Source organism: Vulpes vulpes, chromosome 1, assembly GCF_048418805.1.
Source record: "Vulpes vulpes isolate BD-2025 chromosome 1, VulVul3, whole genome shotgun sequence".
NCBI classification, from domain to species: Eukaryota; Metazoa; Chordata; class Mammalia; order Carnivora; family Canidae; genus Vulpes; species Vulpes vulpes.
This window is the reverse complement of record NC_132780.1, coordinates 198866489-198883946: the sequence shown is the minus strand read 5'-3', so window position 1 is coordinate 198883946 and position 17458 is coordinate 198866489. Positions and strand designations below refer to the sequence as shown.

General features: G+C 46.2%; 1 protein-coding gene across 3 annotated transcripts in view; it reads left to right on the top strand.

The window, feature by feature from the left end:
- The window catches only part of HS3ST5 (heparan sulfate-glucosamine 3-sulfotransferase 5), a 256909-nt gene that overhangs the window by 158514 nt on the left and 80937 nt on the right, over window positions 1-17458 (top strand). The gene's annotated exons all lie outside the window — the stretch shown is intronic.

Genomic DNA, 17458 nt, shown 5'->3' with positions numbered 1-17458 from the left:
CAGGTCTCGAGGAGTTCCCAAATCCATATTCTTTCTGCAGAACGTTATCAGCTGACATAGATTTCTGATCTATAAGATAAAGACTCTGCCCTGCTGCATACTTCTCTTTGTTTCTCGGAATTGATTCGAAGAATGACTTTAGTTTTATTTAGAGATTACTGCTGGTAAGGGACTTTCAGAAAATCAGCATTAATTCAGCGCGTATGCACTGTTTTGTGTTTATCCTGTGGCGCCCGAGTTTACATCAAAGTCATATTTTAGCCTTATAAGCCTCGTGTGCTCAGCTTGTATTTCGTGATCTAGAATTTCACTAAGAACTTAAAAATTAAAACAGATTTATTAGGTTCAGGAAAGCTGCCTCGCATACACAAATGGCTGTTCTGGAACACCACGGGCTGCAAACACACCGGAGTAGCTTTCGTGCGAATCTTGCAAGAAGTCGAGAGAGGCGTTTTGCGTTCATCCGTTCAACGAGTGTCTACTGATTGCTAACTATTTTCAGACCTTCACGCTAGGGAGATTGGCAGATAATAAGAACACAAACACCCCTACCCTTAAAGAACTTTACAAATTAATTAAGGAGAAAAGACATGGAAACCGCTAAGCAATGAAAACTGAGGTTAATCCATGTTGCAAGAGTGAAATTAATCATTTTAATAATAATTTAAAAAATGAGTGCTCCAGGCTCATGGCTGGAGGTGCTGACTATGGGTTGAAGTCGTGAAAAAGGCGTCACAGAGGAAGGCAACTAGCTAGGCAGGCAGGATGGATGGTTCCCTCCAGGCAGGCGCTGTGGTGAACGTGGCCAAGCAGCAGGTGCATTTATTATCCTGCAGGTTTGTGCAGAGGGACTGGAGGAGAGGAGATTAGGAAAGGAGGAGAGGCCGGATAGCCAAAGGCTTTGATTTTTAGCTAAAGACTGGCCTTTGGCCTCCAGGTGATGGGGACTGTCTGAAAAATTTTTAGCAGAAGAATGACATGACTAACATGGTGCTTTAAAAAAGATTGATTTGGCAGGAGTGGGCTGGATGGACTGGTGGAAGGAGAACAGGAGCAGAGAAACTCCTGCAGTAATTCGGTTCTAAGGTGACGAGGTTCTAGACGGAAGTGACGATGAGAGAGAGGGAAAGAGTAAATGCAGGAGATGGTGCAGAGAAAGAAAGGAGAGAGGGTGATGACCGGATGTGGGAGAGGAAGACACAGGACATGCCACCTTCGTATTCGGTTTGGGAAGTTAAGTTTACAAAATATATGGAGCTCACGGACATGACACATAGCACTGATGGCCGGAGACACTGCTGCATGCCAGCAACATCTTGTTTTGGTTCACTGTAGCCTTTCTTCTGGCAAAATCCGCAGTGAAGTCCTGAATTCCAAGAGATAAAAAATACTATCATAAAAATACCTGGGAGGATAATTGTGGCTTCATGTTGCACTACCACCACCACCACTACTAACCATGATGACTGCAGTTACAGGATGGGAGCATAATTACATGAGTAATCAAAACCCAGCTAAACGATGATATTTAATTTACCCCCCAATTTCTAATTTCTTAGTTCAGCCGTTGTATTTTTTTTTTTTTTTACCAAATTGACTTTCAGAAGTCGTTAAATGATTGTCCAGAGTACATTATTTTCACAAATATGTTAATAGGATTCTCTAGTAGTTTAGGGTTGACTTGGGGCCTTCCTACTAGGGTTAATCCTAGTAGCTCTTGGAAATGTCCTCGTATAATCATTGTTTTACGTTTACAAATGGAAAAACTGAGCCGTAGGCAAAGTGAACTGATGATTCATCCAAAATGGTGTGGGGGCTCGAGAATCTTTCTTCCCGGTGGGTCCAGTGGACTACAGAGATGAAAAAAACTAGAAAGACATCGATAATCTTTCTAGTTACCTAGGTTTAGTGAAAGACCCGGTGCAGGCAAACAGCAGGTATCGTTTTAATATTACTTGGATGCTGTTTTTAATGCCTCCAGTAAAACGTCCTGTAGCTTCTAATATTAATTCATTCCCCACTTAGAATTGTTAAAAATATTTACGATCTTGTACAGAGCAGAGCATTTTGTTATCCATTTTCTTCGGCTTTGATATAAAAGCATTCTTCCGCTGTTTTCTAGGGACGGCTGTTGTCAAAGTTTGATGGTAATTTATGTTGTCAGTCCATTAAGTTGATTTTATGGCAGCCAACACAACTATTGTCCATTTATGAGAAACCCGAGGACCACTCCGGGTCCCCACGAAGGCCGCTTGATACCTGCCCTCTCATCTGGCTGACCTTGAGGGGAGTCGACTTTGGTAATTTATGGCAAACACCATCTAGGAAGACCTATTTGCAAGATTCACTGTCATTTAGTGCTAAATGATCATTGCTGAGTCCAGAGACAATCTGAGCTCCTGACAGAGCAATCCCATAAAAAATATTGCCTACCCACCCAGGTGTCCTTTCCAATTATCTGGAGTAGAAATTAATACTTTTAAAAGCTGCTAGTTTTTGAAAGGTTATTACAATTTATTCCAGCAGTTTCTTTTGCACATTATGATGAATTAGTTTATTACACCATTATTTTCCACGTCAGCTTTTTAGAAGATTGAACCATAATGTTGAAACATTAGTGTGAATGGCAAACATACTATTTTACAGCTGAGCAATATATTTCTTTGAGAAAAATGTGCTCAGTTTTTAATAACAGGTAATTTTATGTTTATGCTCCCTAATGCTGTTGTCAGATATTATTTATTTCTGTTTGGTAAGAACTGGAGAACTTTCTTTGAAAATGTTAATGGGAGTTTGGACAGATTTTAGAGTCGTAGTAAGAATATACTACTTAAAAGTAGAAAATATAAATTGTAAGTGGTTGTTTTTTTTTTTCTGAAAGCTAATAATTTCTAAGGTTTTCTTGACACCAATTTAATTTATGATTACTTCCAGGGAGAGTGAGACTACTCTCAATTTTTTCCCTAAACGCAGTTGGTGGGAGGAGATCTTTTTGTTCATTTTCCTAAGGTCTTAACGACTTTTTGAGTTTTTCTTTCATAAAACGTCTTTATTTTAAATGATTTATTGCCTCATAAATCAGTTAGCAATGCTCTATCATTTACAGGTATTTTGTAGATAATAGTAATTAGCACTAAGATGGAGATTTATTTTTTTCGACCATCATTCTCTATTAGATGTCTACTAAAATAGTAAAGAGGTATAGGTAATTTCCTTTTACCAGGTATTTTAAAACCACTCATTGTACCTCTGTGTGACAAAGATTGATGAGAAGTAGTCTAACGAGTGCCCAGTGTACTATACTTTTATTCATATAGCAAATATTTTTTGAATGCTTGTTATGTGCCAGACATTACACAACTGTGCGTAGCTGGGACCTAGCCAGAGCAACAGTTTAGAAATTCAGTCTTTTTTATTTCCATTACAATTATTTTTATCCCTACGGTTTGTTTTTTTAAAAATACAACTCCTCAAAAATCCTGAATCTTGAGTAAACTGAGCGTGTAAGCAAATTCAATAAGAAGTTGGAAGTTTTACATTTGCTACCTCCAATCCAACAAATGCTTGCCAAAGGAAATACTGTTTTTTTTTTTTTTGTCTTCTCATCAAACACATTTGTTTCTTTAGCAAACGTGTTCAATATTGAAGTATTTATTTTTGTTGACAGGACTGAAGCAAATGTTGGTTTTAGCAGAATTAAGATTTGCAACACTGACAAGTGTTTCCCATTGTGTCTGAGATTTTTCTTGATAACGGAGGAGACGGATAACAGGAAGTGCCAAAGTGTCTCCTTTTGGGGGGAAAAGGGTGTGATTTCTACTGAAATATGCATACGGGAAAAGATGCACCTGCTAAGTCGGCAGCTCAGTGGATTGTGGCAAAGCGAACGTACCTGTGTCATCAGCACTCGGAGGGAGAGGCAGGAATCACCAGCAGGTCAGCCCACACCCCTCCGCCCGCTTCTAGTCGATCACTCCCAGCGCCCCCGAACCTGGAACCGTTCTTCTTACTTTTGACATCGTGGATTAGGCTAGACGGTTCTTTGAGTAAATTTGTATGAGCAAAACCATGACAAAATTATGACTTCCTCTGCTCAGCATCGTGTTTTTGAGATTCAGCCACGTGGTTGTATGTGGCTGTACTTCGTTTTCTTCAGGACGGGGTTGCCCGGCCTACTACTGATGTTCACGAGGCTGATTCCAGTATGGAGTTATTGCAGAAAACAATATGCTGTTAGCATTATCATCTATATAATTTGCTGAAAAAAATAAAAGCATTTCTATTCAGCATATTTCTTGGAATCATAATGCTGGGCCTCAGGATAGGTACAGGTTCCGCTTTTGTAGATACTGCCGACCAGTCCGCCTGAGTCCGGGCGATCTCTTACGCTTACTACTTATTTTCCTTTGGACCCGAAGCTTAAGAATACTTGGGGGAGAATTGAAGTAAATAATTTCTAGGTTTCTATGAGGCCTAAAATACTGTAATTCGGTACTTGTTTACAGAGGAGAGCGCTGGCATAGATTTTAACAAAAGGCAGATAATGAGAATCTGCTATTTGGTTTTCCATTATATTTCGTGATTTGCATTTGCATCTGGATTTGACTGTTAATGAACCTGAGCATTCACATTTTATGCTAAATAACGAAATTACAGTATCTGGTGCAGAAAAGCTGGAAAGTTTTCTGGTGTACCAAATCACATTCTTTTTGTAATACAGCATATTTCTTGCCAGGCTGATGGTAACAACTGGCCAAATGCAAAACAGTGCCACTCTTGAACGCTTCTGGTTGTTTTCACTGGAGTTAAGTGGTGCAGGGATTGTGTGGATGCATCCCTCATGGTACTTTACACAAAACAAGTATTCCATACATTTTGTTGAACACATTTATCCATTTTGTCGGATGGGTTGGGTTGTTTTGTTTGTTTTTTGGGGTTGTTTTGGTGGGGAGCCTTGGGGCTTTCATATAATCTTGACTCTGCCAACTGACTTTGGCCAAACTGTTGATTTCCTTTTGCCTTATTTTCTTCATCTGTAATGTGGAGAAAATAATGGCTCCCGCCTCATAGATCACGGTGGCAACAAGATGACGGGTGTGCGAAGCACCTTGCACGGTACCCACACACGATACTCCATGACTATTGGGTTTTGCTGTTGGTTTTTTTTTTTTTTTAAGATGAGCATTCTTCCAGCTTCTGCCTAAAGATAGTAAAGGTTCTGTTGCTCATGTTTTCAGAAAGTAGACAGGCATGCTACAACGTCAATGAGAACTTGACAACTAGATTTTATCCTTTCTGTTATTGGTGTTTCCACACATATTTTTGAGCACCTGTTATGTGTGATGTACTACCCAAGACTCAGGCGATCCACCACAAACAGGTCAGACACCACCCCTGGGCACACAGAGCTGACATGGCTTGTGAGTCCTTGGGTGGTTAAAGTGGTAGGATGAGGCAGGAGTGGGAGGTTCAGACAGGAGATGGCATAGCAGGGCACGTGGCCCCATGAAGACTTCCTGGAGGAAGTGACACTCCAGTGACAGCTGACCATTGCATAGGAGCAAACCAGGGAGGCGAGGGAGGAGTAAGAATTGTACCGGGACAAGGGCCTACCAGGCGGTAGAAATAGCATTAGAGGACTGGAAGATTTTCAGAAAGACTGAAGCTTAGAAGGCTACGTGTGGGGGAAAGAAGAGAAAAAGTGTCAGGAAGAAAGAGAGAAGGCCAAAAAGGCAGGGAGGGACCAGTCCTTTGAGGCCATATAAACTGATCTTTGGATTTGGGACCAAAGTCCTGAGGGTAATGAGAAACTATCCAATGATTTTAAATTGAGTGTCAGACTTTCAGTGTGAGTATCAAGATCAGATTTGTATAATAGACACAGCATTGTTGGTGCACAGTGAAGAATGGATGGGGACGGGACAGGAGGCAGGAGGCCAGTTAGGAGGTCAAGAGAGTGAACGGGGAAGAGGGTGACCATGGTCTGAGGGCTCCACGGTAGGAACAGGGACAAGAAAGTAGATACTAAGAATCATGCTTGGAAACCTAGTATCATCCCCACAAACGTAGCTTGGACAATGGGATGGAGAGTCACGGAAGTCACCGAAGGAAAGGATGCAGAAGGAAGAGAGGGCGGAGGTGGAAGGTGGTTGCGTGCCATGGGGCACATGAAGATGGAAGAGCTCTTATCTGAGTGCCAAGGGCAGGAGGTGTTGACTGCGTGGTGCTGAGTTGCGGAGAGAGATCTTAAATGACGACGTGACTAACACGGGTGCTAACCGCAGCCATGGACGTAGGGCAGGCTGCGTCAGCAGGGTTCACAGGGAGGAGAGAGTGGCCGGGAACAGGGCCTGAGGAAGAGCCATCAGGTAAGATACAGATGGAAGAGAGACCTCAAGGGACACTGAGAACGAAGAGCCACGGAGGTGGTGGGAAGATGTGAAGACTGGCGGGTCTCGTGATGACCAAGAGGATAAAACGTTTTCAGAAGAAGGAGCGTGTGGTCAGTAGTGCCAGATATTGCCAAGGCTGTGACGCAAGCTGGGGACCGAGAAGTGTCACCACCAGATTTAGCAACAAGGAGATCCGCAGAAACTGGGCTAAGAAGAGGCTGGTTTTGAGCAAGTCAGGGTGAAATAATAAATAGAAGCATGACTAAGGGTTGATGGAATTCCGGAGAACACATTACTAGAGAGCATGTTACGCGACTCTAGGAGTAAGGCGGCCGCACTAAGGCCTGTGAAACATGGGCCTTAAAACGTAAATACCAGAATTACAAAGCACAACAGCTACAAAACACAGACCACTTTTGATCATGTTTAATTTTTTTCTCAACGAGTGGGCATCACTGGTTAGACATCTACCTTTGAATATAGAAATGTCCTGTAGAAGAATATGAATTTTACGCCCTAATCGCATTGTTAGAAATTTGCGTCTTAATGAAGCTCAGCTGCAAATTTGGAAGAAACAGGAATGAATGGGGTGAGGAGGAACTGTCTCATGGGATAAGTCCCCTTTGAACACTTCTCGTTAATGTTGGGGAGAATAGGATGTGAAAGCGCAGCATAGAGAATTCCAAGTGGAAAAACAGGTCCCCTCCTTGCATGTGCATCTATGCAGAGTCAGACTCCGGGAGAGGATGAAGTCCTGGAGGAAAAGTCAGTGATTCATTGTTGTGAGTTAAGAGGGGACATGTGATAAATCACAAGCAGGAAAAGCACAGTTCTGTTTTCCCTGCTCGGTTCCGCTGTGGAGAATTAATTTTGCTCAAGATTTTTTTTCCTGGTGGCTGTTATTTACAGTGTTGTCCGGCCAGACCAGCTCATCCATCTACATAGGCAGGTCCTGCTGGTGCACCGGGGGGTAAAGCATGGCAAAGTGGTCTGGGGGTGGTAGGGATCCTGGGTGGTGCCTCCCATTTGGTCTATACACATGGGCTGTGTTGACCCACACGTTTCACACCAAGGCCCAAGCCCAGCTGGGTACGTGAGGTTCGTGTTTAAAAGAGGGTTTGGGAGGATCTTGTGTGGGGTAGCTTCCTTCCTCCTAGGAAGACGGAAGGTCACTTACATGATGGTGTGATACCCTCAGCCCTTCCTTGGACGTGGCGTCTCCTCACTGTATGCGAGTGCTCCCCTGTCCAGGTGGCCGGGGGGTGGCAGGCGCCCTTCACCCCTCCTCTGGCCTCCCGGTGACCATCCCCTAGTTACCATGAGGTAACACCAGAACAGCCTCCATTTCCCCGATGGAAGCCGGAACCCGCAACATCAAGCCATTTGCCCAAGTAGACAACCAGTAAGTAATAGGAGCTGAATTCAAACCCACGTTTTCCCACAGTGGCCTAATGGAACTACAAAGGGGTCTAGGGGCTTTTTTTTGGGGGGGGGGTTGTGGGGTGTTTCTGTTGTTGTTGTTTTGCTTTTTGTGTGTTTTTTCTCTTTATTTTCGAGTTGCTGAATAGAGTCCACTGGCTTGTTTAACAGAAGACAAATTATTTTGTCTTCTAACTCTGCAAGTTTCACTTTGCTATCCTTTTTTTTTTTTAGCGAGAGACACACACAGAGAGAGAGAGAGAGAGAGGCAGAAACACAGGCAGAGGGAGAAGCAGGCTCCATGCAGGGAGCCCAATGCGGGACTCAATCCGGGATCTCCAGGATCAGGCCCTGGGCCGAAGGCAGACGCTAAACCACTGAGCCACCCGGGCTGCCCTCACGTTGCTATCCTATCCTTTTTTTTTATTCTTTATTCTTTACATGTTTATATCCCATTTATTTATATTCTATTTATATCACTGTAGGCACTTAAAATCGAAAAGAAGATGGCAAAGGAGATACGTTATGAAGCCGCAAGCTAAAGCATTATTAAAATGTAGTATGATAAAATGAGGCATCAGAGATCAAGCCAAATACATTAAGGGTTAAGCGTGAGTGAGATTATTCCACGAAGTAATTAGCATAAATTCATGCAACAAATAACTTCTTGAGCACCCCCTGCTCTCTAGGGGCTCCCCCAGCTGCTGGGCCAATGGCAGTGACCAAAACAGAGGGCCTGCCCTCCTGGAGCTGTCATTCTAGGGGAGGCTGGGGGACTGGGGAGGCAGGCAGCAAATACGTATGTGACGAGGGGAGGGGGGCTCAGGGGAGGGCAGGAAAAGGTGTGTTCTCATGCACACGGTCACAGGAGGCTTTTTCAGGGGAGGTCATGTTTGACGGAGGCCACAGGGAGCAAAGCCTGGCCACCTAAGGGTGAGGTGCATCCTATAGGAAGAGGAGGCCCAGCCACGCGAACTCGCTAAGTGTGTGTGTGTCCCCACCCCTGCCTTCCCCAGTGCCGCCGGAGTAGAGCAGGCCCGGGGAAGGGAGAATGGCATGTTCCTAAATCGATGGGCAGGGTAACGGGACAGGGCTATTTGGTAGGGTCCCTAAGCCACTGCAGTCGTATTTGAATACGGTAAAGAAGCCACATTTACGAGTGATACTGCTTTGATACTTGCAATCGGAATTTTACCCATTAGCCCCTCTTTTGTGTTTCTTTTTGGTTATGAATAGTTCCGGTCGGATTATTTGTCCCGAATCCAAAAGGAGCGGATCAGAAATTAAGCAGGCCGCCACTCCCTTCTCCTCCCTCGGGGCAGGAAGCAATTAGTGGTCACAGAGTTCTCTAGTCCTCTGCAAAAGGTCAGAGCCAGCCAAGAGATGGGCCATCCCAGCCCTTCGCGTGCGCATCTTTCCATCCCTGCCCCTCACCTGCCCTGCCTCATTAGTAGACTAATGGCCAAGGTCCCAGCCTCCAGCAGGAGATTGGCCTTTGCTTCAGCCCAGTTGCCTGACCCAGAAATTAAAATGCCCTGGGATCGTCTCTGCTCCACACTGACCGACCCTGTGTGCCCTCGGCCCCCGAGGTGAGTCCTCACTCCTCACTGTTGCCCACTTGAAGGCACCTGAACAGCAAAGAGCTGAAGGCAAGATCATCTTGACCTTTCTAGGTCTGAGCTCCCTCATTTGCAAAACGGATCTGATCTTGCCCGGCCTGCAGGACTAGCGGGAGTGTGAGGAATGTGAAGAGGCAGCTATGAATGAAGTGACGACGGCTGGCTCCAGTTGCATCCTTGATCTGATAGAAGAAGAAAGGAAGGGAAAAGTGGGTCCCAGAAACTTGAAATAGAAGAAACAGGGGTGAGAGTTACTGATGTTTGCTACTGGCCTCGTAGCTTTACTGCTGCACCTGTCGGTCGTGTCTGTCTGAGCACAGGAGAGTTACCTAGAGTGAGAGAAGACGGCACACGTAGGCCAGGACAGAAGCTTGGTGTCTCCATCAATACGATGAGATGGGAATCTGCCCCGCGGAGAACAGGAACGTGAAGATGATCATCGGATAATTGCTGCCATCGAGAGAGGACAGAGGTTTCAACTGGTGGATGGGAAGGATGAGCAGGTCAATGGAAATATGGAGCAAACAGCATTTGGAGAATTAGGAAGCGCAACACAATTCCAATCGCATACATAAGGATTCCAACCTATGGTCCCTTCATGGGGGATTGTGAACATTATTCATTTAGCTCCCCTGAAGCAGGGCCGACTCGGGCCGGGCCTGGCGCTCCCCCACCACCAAAGAACACCGTCAGGAAGGCACGGAGCGGCCGTAAGTTCGCTGAGAAAGTCTAGACTCTAGACTAGGAGCCAAGTCCGGTACCTGAGTGACGGCAGTCACCACGTTCCCACCACCGTGGACGTCGGGCAGCAAGGTGTGTTGAGGTGGACGCCTTGAATAGAGCCACCGGAAACTGCAGCCAACGCGGGGGGCCCCGACCATTGGCGGGGGGCTCAGAGGCAGGACTTCTACGCCTGGTGCGGCGGAACCAGAAGGGTCGGGGGAGGCGAGAACTAACATGGGGCAAACCAGGTCGCGTGGGAATGATAAGGCAGGTTCCCAGGAGATTCAGTGGACAAAACTGTGACCCAGTCAAGGCAAGGCGGACATTTCGGCATCACAGTCGAAAGCGCAGGCCAGAGGGCCCGGGTGCTGAGCCCCTACCTCCCTCCTGGCCGAGGCGGGGGCTCCCTGGTCAAGGGGCGATTATTCCACCCGCATGGTGGGGGGGTGGGGGGGCACCTGAAGGCAGTGGGGAGAGGCAGGGGAGGGAGCCAGCGCTCGCCCCTCTCACCCGACAGTCTCAGAAAAATCCCCTGGATTTCCTTGGGCTGCAAGATGAAATTCGGAGGAGAGAGGGGGGAGGTCCACGTGGAAGCCGCTGGTGAGCTCCGAGCGCTTCCTTCTTCCCAACCACCGGCCCTCCCGTAGCTCATGGAGGTTCAGAATTAGTTTTCATCGTCTAAAATGTCGACCCTCACTGGGTTTCAGTGGAGGCCGGTGTCCCTAAAAACTCAAAGCTCTGGAGTTGAAAGTAAACACACTGGTAGTGCAGGTGTTTTACTCCCGGCTCGTGAAGGCTTCAGCCGCGTGTGCCAGGCCTGCGTGCACTCAGGGAGACGCACCTGCGCTCTCGCAAAGACGGGTTTCAGTTTTTTTTTCTTTAAAAGTAGAATCTTGTGTGCTGATGTTGACAACCGAGGCCCAAATTTTCCTTTGGATAAATCAAGGAACGTAAACTCGAGCTTGCCAGCTTAACAGTTAACCCGGCCACAGAGAATAGGACATAAAAGCAGAGCGGAACGCGCTGAACGGGAAAAGAATGACCCTATAAACGCTGGCGCGAGAACTTATGTTTTTCTCTTTTAATTTACAGTTCGCAAAGTGTTCATATGATTTCCTACATTTTACATAATTTGACTGTAAGTGTCTTCTTGCAGAGGGGCTTTGGATATATTGGGGTCTATTGGGCAAATGCTCATTCAGGAGCAAATGGTTATTCGTCTACTTATTGGCTTCCAGAGAGGGGTTGTGCTGGTTCACGTGGGCGACTGGCATCCTGTCCACCAGGAAGCTAATCAGCAAGATGGCCAGTTACGTTCATGAGTATTCCTTTCCGAGGCCTTCCGTTTCAATCCACAGATGGTGGCTGCAGCCCATTAGTTTGCGAGCCAAGCTTTTCCGTGTCCTATTGTACTTAGCAAAATTGCTATTGCAGCAACACCATTATTCGGAATTCAGTGAGACTCAGCAGGGCTAAAACAAAGCTATGTCATAACAATTTAATCCCAGCTCACCTTCCCCTTTACTGGATAAACAACCAAACACCTGCTGAATTCTGTTCCACATAATGAGAACATCTGAGCAACAAAGATCAAAGAACACTGACATCTGATCCTAAAACCAATACGGCGGAACCCCATTTCGGAAAAGGTTTTTATTACGTGGTTTCAGATAGCTGTTCTGTGGGTCAAGTCCTAGCACCCAAAATAAACAATACCAGAAGTCCTGACCGGACATGGTGAATGCGCCAGGCCTGTACTTCATCACCAGCATTTTTAGGTGCTTCATGCTCTCTAAATCAGCCTTCATTTGAATGACTCGAAAAATGGTCGTCTAAAATTTATAGGGGCACCAGAATATGTGTTTCCTGCTTTAAAAAAGCAGTAACAGGGATCCCTGGGTGGCGCAGCGGTTTGGCGCCTGCCTTTGGCCCAGGGCGCGATCCTGGAGACCCGGGATCAAATCCCACGTCGGGCTCCCGGTGCATGGAGCCTGCTTCTCCCTCTGCCTGTGTCTCTGCCTCTCTCTCTCTCTGTATGACTATCATAAATAAATAAAAAAAAATTAAAAAAAAAATAAAAATAAAAAAGCAGTAACAAATAAATAAAATAAAATAAAATAAAATAAAATAAAATAAAATAAGCAGTAACAGATGCAAGATGAAAAGCTATTAAGGATGTTTATCTCCCCAGTTACACTAGAATCTCCACTGTCAACAACAAGCAAAATACTTTGATCTTTGAAAATATCCCAAATATAAGTTTTCCACTGTAATTCACATAAGACACCTCGAGTGTCCCTTTTGGGGTTTCCTTTTCCTCCGTGCTTCTAATGAATAAATAAATACAATCACAAATAATAATGCTTTCTTCCAGCGTTTTTTTTTTTCTTTTAAAGATTTATTTATTTGAGAGAGAAAGAGAGAGTGTGAGCAAGGGGAGATACAGAGGGAGGGAGGGGGAAGCAGACTCTCCGCTGAGCTGAGCAGGGAGCTCTACTCTGGGCTCCATCTCCCCACCTTGAGGTGGTGACCTGAGCCACCTGGGCACCCCTCTTCCGGGGTATTGATGTAAGTCTGAATACGTCTCCTACACTCAGGTGTCCCCTTCTCCTGTGGGTCTTTTTTATTATTATTTGTTGCACTATACACTACAGCATGGAAGCCCCTTACCTTCTCCTAGTGAACCCACATGCCTGTAAACCCCCATAGTCTTTATAAAACCTTCCCTGAATGGACCTGGAATGGGCTTCTACTCCAGTCCTCTCTATAGGTCCAGTTACAGCTCTCCCCGCGTTCTCTCTTCTATAAAAGGGTCCTTGTATAATTTCGCGTATATGAAGTAAATACTTAGTTTGATGTTCTCAGTCTGAAGAGCTCCTCGGTCTCCCTATATTTGCTTGTGAGATTGCCTGTCTTAGGGGGGATCCCTGGGGGGCTCAGCGGTTTAGCGCCTGCCTTCAGCCCAGGTCGTGACCCCGGGGTCCCGGGATCGAGTCCCTCGTCGGGCTCCCTGCAGGGAGCCTGCTTCTCCCTCTGCCTGGGTCTGTCTCTCTCTCCCTCTCTCTCTCTGTCTCTCATGAATAAATAAATAAAATCTTAAAAAAAAAAGAGAGAGAGAGAGGGAGAGAGAGAAAGGGGGTTGTGGTACGGAATTTTAAAAAAAAAAAAAAGAGAGGAGAGATTGCCTGTCTTAGAAAACCTTAGGAGGGCAAACACAGAACAACAGTCAGGCAATAACACTGTGGGCACCTGGAGCCTAATGGAACTGACTGGTGTTTGGTGTTTTTACTGGTGTTTTTATGGCCGTGGTTGTGTGGACGTGGGCTGTGTGACACCCAGATGTACGTGAATCCTGCGGTATGCTTGGATGTCCAAAGCAGCTCGTGGGGTTGGAACTATTGTTAAATTCCTTCTATTTAGCTAATAATAATGAGCAAGAGGCTAGTTTTCAACAAGGGTAATTGATGGCAGCCACGAAAACCGTAATTAGCTGTTCCCTACTCCCTGTAGAATATAAAGTCTCGTCTTCAGAGGTAACCTAGGCCTGCAGGGCCAGAGCATCCTCCTGGCACGAGGAGTCTCCTTTCTCTTTGAGCCGACACGCTCCTCTAGCCGGCAAAGGAGAAACGTCTCTGTTTGAGACTAGAGGGTGCAGAAGTACCAGGACCTAGAAGCAGGCTGTAACTCGTTTGGGGCTACCTTTGAATACTTGATAAAACTGGGACTTCCTTCCATGTGATTTCAGGTTGGTGACATACCCCAGATACTAAACTCGTGCTGACCTAAGAATTTATAATAATGTCTGCAAATATATATATATATATATATATATTGTAGTACCTGGGATTAAAATTTCAAATTCAAATTCCTTTAGAGGCGATGCTTTTTTCTTTTTTTTAAGATTTTACTTATTTATTCATGACAGACACAGAAAGAGAGGCAGAGACATAGGCAGAGGGAGAAGCAGGCTCCATGCAGGGAGCCCGACGTGGGACTCGATCCCAGGACCCCGGGGTTTTGCCTTGAGCCAAAGGCAGATGCTCAACTGCTGAGCCCCCCAGGCGTCCCTAGGGGCAATGCTTGTATTTGTTCTTCTATAAAATCATTCTGGAATTGTGATGTCATGCACTGGGACAAAGGAGGATGTATTTCCCATGACAAGGAGACCCCAAACGACAGAAGCTTACATCCACTACGGGGCTTATTTCTCACCTCCCTAACAGGTTGGCGTCACCAGTCCAGGCTGGTAGGGTGACTCTGTTCCAACAGGTTATTCTAAGCCCCAGGTTCCTTTGTGTCGTTTCCAACCACCTTCATCTTCATAATCGAAGCTGACATCGCTCCCGCCCGTGGAGGAACGGAAGTGAGGTGTAGGCAACTTTCTCTTAAGTAAGTGATTTGGAAGAGGCACCTGTCGCTTCCTTTCACATTCTGTTAGTGAGATACCAGCCATATGGCCACTTCTAGCCACAGGGAAGGCTGGAAGACGTAGTCTGTGGAGTCCTCACCCGACTTCATGTCCCTGGGTAGCCGAGTCTCCACGTGCTGTCAAAGTCCCACCCAGTCTCTGCTTCCAGCAAAGGCATTTTACACAAGTTTTTCCATTAGGATCAGAGACATTTGCCATTTTCTGGTGACCCATAAACAGTCGAGTTGTCTAGCTCTACCCACTGACCATCTCTGTATAGTGTTGATGTGGGAATGAGACAACTACGATGACATCTCCCATTCAGAAATGAAATAAGCCATCCCTGGTCCACGCCAGGGCTGAAGTGCCAAGGCAGGAATGTCAGAGACCACCTGCCCTCCTAGACGTGTCCTCTTGGGTAGACCCTGGAGGGTCAACTTGACCATCAACCTCCATGGCCTCAGACATTTCCCTCTGCGAGGTCCTTTCTTTTTTCTTTTTTTTTTTTTAAGATTTTATTTATTTATTAGAAACAGAGAGAGAGAGAGAGGGAGAGACACAGGCAGAGGGAGAAGCAGGCTCCATGCAGGGAGCCCGACGTGGGACTCGATCCCAGGACTCCAGGAACACACCCTGGGCTGAAGGTGACACTAAACCGCTGAACCATCAGGGCCACCCCGTGAGGTCCTTTCTTATCCATTATTGTCCTTAGCCACATCCGAGCTGAGACGGGATACCTTCTTTGGGGTCCAGTGTAGGGATCAAATGATCACAGTCTTTCATGGGCCAGATTTCTGCTTTCTCTCAAATATTAGTCAAGTTAGGCCCAGTCTCTGCCATAAGAGAGGGACAAAGTTGGTTACTTTTTGTTTTTTTTTTTTTAAAAAAAAAAAAGCAGTTACTCTCACAACGCTCACAGTTTGCTGTCTTGGATACCGCACTTTGCCATCTTTGTAGTTGGTCACCAGGATAAAGCTCTACTCTCGGGCAATGCTTCTTCTAGAACTCTGGTTTAAAGAGAAGAGTTACTTGCAGAAGCAGCCGGATTAGGTTATTTTTGTCCTTTCTAATGGAAATAACCGTAGGCAGTCTCATTTCCAAATCGGACAGTCCTTCTATTGAAAACGATGAGGCTTTGGACCCATTTTGTTAGCCAGCGTCTAATAACAGTTCACTTCAGTGCGACCTTAGGAAGATGTACCTTCCCTTCAGTTGTCCAGTGGCTTAGAGGAGATGAGACGGGATGGTCACAACTTAGTCAATGTCACTTCCTACAAAGTCTCTAAATTCAGCTATGGTGAGTACAAAGCTGCAGGGATGGTCATCCCAGGAGGCAGAAATCCTGCTCCTGCTGAGGAAAGCCAGGGCCCTCCCATGCCACACCCAGACGGGCCCTCCCTCACTCACACTTGCCGTTTCCCAGACCTCTCACTTCTGCATCTGCTGTCATCACTTGCCTTGACCATGACCTAGATGTCCTGGACCCTACCTGCTGCACATACTTGGGCCCTCCCACCCAACCTCCACTGCTTGGGCATCAGTCATTTCCTGTCCATAGAAACCACCTTGGAGCCTCTCTCTGGTTTCCTCCTCCAAATCAAGCAGGCTCCGGGGCTCCGTGTGAGCACCCTCATCTTTCCTACTATGGAATCTGCCTTTCTGAGCCTAATAGTGTCATTTCGTTTCAGCCTTGCCTTAAACCAGGGTCCACGTAGGCCAGGCCTACAGCTGGGACCACTACACATCACACCGGAGATGGAGCTAGAAGCACACTAAGCCCTTTGAGAAAGAATCTCCCATTATAAAGAAACTCTATTCCTGTAAAGATGGTGAAGGGTCAGTATGAAGCATTTTGTTGTGTTGTGTCCTATTATTTTGTTGTTGCTTTGGGTTGTTCTTCTTTCTTTTCTTTTTTTTTTTTTTTTTTGTATTGTTTTGTTTTAGTGAGACAGTCTTTGAACTTTGTGTGAGCCAGGACGGGAATGCGCTATCCGGAACAGCCTAGAAGTTCAAAGCCAAACTGTAGGTTTAGAAGGACACAGACCGTATGGGCACAGGTGAGACTTTACCTGCTGAAGGTTGGCACTCTTCAGGGCCTCGCTAACCACAGAGCAGGGAGCCGGAGAGACTCAGGTTGGCTGGACCACTGTGTCGTAGGAGCTATTTAAAAGTTGCCCATTTGATTCCTTTGAATTCTTTGGATTCTTTTGACACCACTTTGAAGTCTATGTCAACTCAACATTTTCCAGGTGAGGAAACCAACGCGTGGGTCAGATCCCACAGCTGGCGAGAGCCCGGCCGAGGACCAGTGTCCAGGTCTACCCGATGCCCCGGGCTTTGCATTTTCCATCTACCGGGGCTGGAACACATGTAAGACAGTCCATGGATTTTCTGGGCCTGCCACATTCGGTTTCCATTTCTCCACCCGGGTACCATAGATGTGTTGGCGTGCGGGCGATCTTCTGGCCAGGGAGTTGGGCCACCGTTAAATGGTCCTGATGGTCAGACCGTAGGACCTTTCAGAGAGTTTTAATGCATAGTCCTTGTACAAATCTCCTTTTATCAAAGACAGTCCCAAGGCTGGAACAGATTTGTGATGCAAGAAAGAAGACCTTCATGGGCCTTTGATGTTGTTTGTGAAATTCCAGTCTTTGATCCATGAGTGGTGGAAAATCACATTAATAACGTAATTATTTCATTAAATGTAGCGGTCTTAGGTCACCCAAAAGCAGTGAGAGGTCTGCGGGTGTCCGCTGCCGGGGTTGGGGAGCCCCGCACACGCGTCTTTGTGTAGTCCAAAACCGAACGAACGTCCTTCAGCCTCACAATGCAGGGAGACAGTCTTCCCGACTCTCAGGTCATCCATCCTGTCAGGAGCAGTTGTGCACCCGTCAGCT